The sequence below is a fragment of the Cicer arietinum genome, chromosome 7 (assembly GCF_000331145.2).
Source record: "Cicer arietinum cultivar CDC Frontier isolate Library 1 chromosome 7, Cicar.CDCFrontier_v2.0, whole genome shotgun sequence".
Classification (NCBI taxonomy): domain Eukaryota; kingdom Viridiplantae; phylum Streptophyta; class Magnoliopsida; order Fabales; family Fabaceae; genus Cicer; species Cicer arietinum.
The window spans coordinates 28,332,502-28,336,190 of NC_021166.2; positions in this window are offsets into that span (position 1 = coordinate 28,332,502).

Genomic DNA, 3,689 nt, shown 5'->3' on the forward strand with positions numbered 1-3,689 from the left:
CCTGAGATGCGAATAGACAGAAGCATCAACATCAAACGCGCTTGTGGCGTGCCTGAGGCGCGGATGGATAGTAACATCAGTGTGAAATGCGCTTGGGGAGCGCCTGAGGCGCGAATTGACCTAATTTACACGACAAACATCATTCCCTGCATACCAATAAGCGCTCATTTGACACGACAAACATCATTGACCTAAATGAAACTGAAATGCAAAACAAAAGGATACGAAATTGGGTTGCCTCCCAATAAGCACTCATTTAATGTCTTAAGCTTGACATTCCACTCTTCAAGTGGTGATCAGATTGATAGACTCCATCAAAAGTTTTGACTCTTCAAGCTTGACATTCCACCTTAAATTTCTAGTTCGAGTGTGTGTCGTACAACTACACAACACCATATGGAAATACCTTGATGATTTTTAAAGGGCCCGACCATCTTGACTTTAGTTTCCCTAGAAACAACTTCGACCTTGAGTTGAAGAGAAGAACTAGTTCTCCTTCTTGGAACTCCTTGAATTTAATTTTTCTATCATGCCACTTGGTTTTTTCTTTATATATCTTGGTGTTTTCATATGCAGAATTCCAGAACTCCTCTAACTCGTGACGCTGGAGAATTCTCGATTTGCATGCCTTGACCAAGTCAAAATTCAAGTACTTCGTGGCCCAATGCTCGATGCTCTAGTTCAAGAGGCAACTGACAAGTTTTACCATACACTATTTGGTACTGCAACATACCTAGGGGTCTTAAAAGTTGTTCAGTAGGCCGAAAGTGCATCATCAAGTTTCGTTGACCAATCTTTTCTTGAAGTACTCATTGTCTTTTCAAGGATTCGCTTGAGCTGTCTGTTGGATACTTCAACTTGCCCACTAGTTTGTGGGTGATATGGGGTTACCACCCTATGACGCACATTATGTTTCCTTAGAAGGTGTTCCATTTTCCGGTTTAGAAAGTGAGTGCCCTCATCACTAACCAAAGCTCGAGGTACGCCAAAATGCGTGAATATGTTCTTCTTGAGAAATGTGATGACCTGTTGCAAATCATTGGTTGTTTTAGCAACTGATTCAACCCACTTTGAGACATAATCCACTGCCACCAAAATATAAACTTTTGCATATGAGGATGGGAATGGACCCATGAAGTCAATACCCCACACATCGAATACTTCTACTTCTAATACAAGATTTTGAGGCATCTCATCCCGTTTTGAAATGTTACCGGTGCGTTGGCATCGATCGCACTTATTCACATAGTTGAATGCATCTTTAAACAATGAAGGCCAGAATAGTCCTGATTGGAGAACTTTTGCTGCAGTTCGATGCCCACTAAAGTGACCCCCATAATCAGAGTCCTGGTAGTGCCACCAGACTTTTTCTTGCTCCTCCTCAGACACAGACCTTTGCAATAACCCATCCACTCCTCTTTTGTATAGAAATGGTTTATCCTATACATAGAATTCGACATCATGGATAAACTTCTTTCGTTGTTGGTATGTGAAATCAGATGGAATTGTCGCACGAACCAAGGTGCCTTGGTAATTGCAAAGATGTGTTCATCAGCGAACTGGTCTCGTATTGGTCTAGTGTTATCTTCCTCCTCCACTTTCTCCAATCGGGATAGGTGGTCGACTACCGTGTTCTCTGATCCCTTCTTTTCTAAGATCTCAATGTCGAACTCTTGTACTAATTGAATCCACTTGAGTAGCCTTGGCTTCGATTCCTGCTTAGCAAACAAATACCTCAAGGAAACATGATCAGTGTTAACAATGACTTTTGATCCTAATAAATAAGATCGGAATTTATCAAAACCGTAAACTACAGCTAATAATTCTTTTTCAGTTGCGGCATAATTGTGTTGTGCTTGATTCAAAATATGACTAGCATAGTAGATTACATGTAACAGCTTATCCTTTCTTTGTCCCAAGATTGCCCCGATAGCATTATCACTAGCATCACACATGATTTCAAAAGGTAGTGACCAGTCCAGTGCGGTGATAATGGGGGCAGTTATCAACTTATTTTTTAGATTGTTAGAAGCATTCAAACAATCTTCATTGAATTTGAAAGGTGTGTCTTTCACAAGTAGGTTTGTAAGCAGTTTTGCAATTTTGAAAAGTCTTTTACAAATCTCCTATAAAATACATCATGGCCTAAAAAGCTTCTAATGCCTTTTTCATTGGTAGGAGGGGGAAGTTTTTCAATAACTTCAACTTTGGCCTTGTCAACCTCGATCCTCTTGTGGGAGATTCAGTGGCCTAACACAATTCCCTTTCTTACCATAAAATGACATTTTTCTCAAATTAGGACCAAGTTAGATTTTTCACACCTTTCTAATACAAGAGAAAGATTAATCAAACAATTATCAAAAGATAAGCCAAAGACAGAAAAGTCATCCATAAATACTTCAATATGTTTCTCAAACATATCAGAGAATATGGACATCATGCACCTTTGAAAAGTGGCAGGAGCAAGACACAGCCCAAATGACATCCGTCGATAAGCAAACACCCCATACGGACATGTAAATGCAGTTTTTTCTAGATCCTTGGGTGCTATAGCTATCTGATTGTATCCCGAGTAGCCATCTAGAAAGCGGTAATACTCATGTCGAGCTAGTCGCTCTAGCATCTAGTCAATGAAAGGGAGTGGGAAAATATCCTTCAGCGTAGCACTGTTCAATCTTCTACAATTAATACAAACTCTCCACCCTGTAACCGTTCTTGTATGGATTAGCCCGTTCTTTTCGTTTGTGATGACGGTTGTTCCCCCCTTTTTTGGTACGACTTGGACGGGACTCACCCAAGAGCTATCTGAGATGGGTTAAATGAGACCAGCTTCTATGAGCTTTACCACTTCTTTCCTAATCACTTCTTTGATTGTCGGATTCAATCTTCTTTGGGGTTGTACAACTGGTTTGTGATTGTCCTTCATTAGGATTTTGTGCATGCAAAAATTCGGATGTATTCCCTTCAAGTCCTCAATGGACCAACCGATAGCACCCTTATGCTTCCGCATAATTCTCAACAACTTCTCTTCTTGTAAATCACTCAAGCTTGCACTAATCATAGCTGGATTCTTATATTTTTCACCCAGGAATACGTATTTTAAATGAGGAGGCAAATGCTCGAGTTCAATTTGTGATGTCTCCTTCTTTTTCTCTAAGGACTCGTCTTCATCCCCTTTCAACTCTTCCCATCTAGTAGGAAAAAGGCGGAAGTAAGATGGTGATGCTTCTAACATGGCTAAAACCTCTTTCACCTTTGGATCTTCACTTTCTTTAACAATATCTTGGGGTAGGCATAGCACTCTTTCTAGTGGCAAAATGGGTGCTTGATGCTCAATTTCTTCGTTGACTATCACATCTAAGATCTCGATTGGATTGCACCCTTCTCTTTCTTTTGAATGTTCTACGGCTTTTAGAATATTGAAAGTGGCGGTTTCTTCATTTACATTTAAAGTTAAGGTGCCATCCGCTAAATCAATCATAGCTCGCCCTGTTGCTAAGAACGGTCTCCCCAAAATCAAAGGAATGTCATTATCCTCCTCCATGTCTAGTACCACGAAATCCACTAGGAAAATGAACTTATACACCTTGACTAACACATCTTCTACCACTCAATATGGGTGTTTCATTGAGCGATCCGTAAACTATAACATTAGTAGTGTGTCTTTGACTCTTCCAATGCCTAGCGTT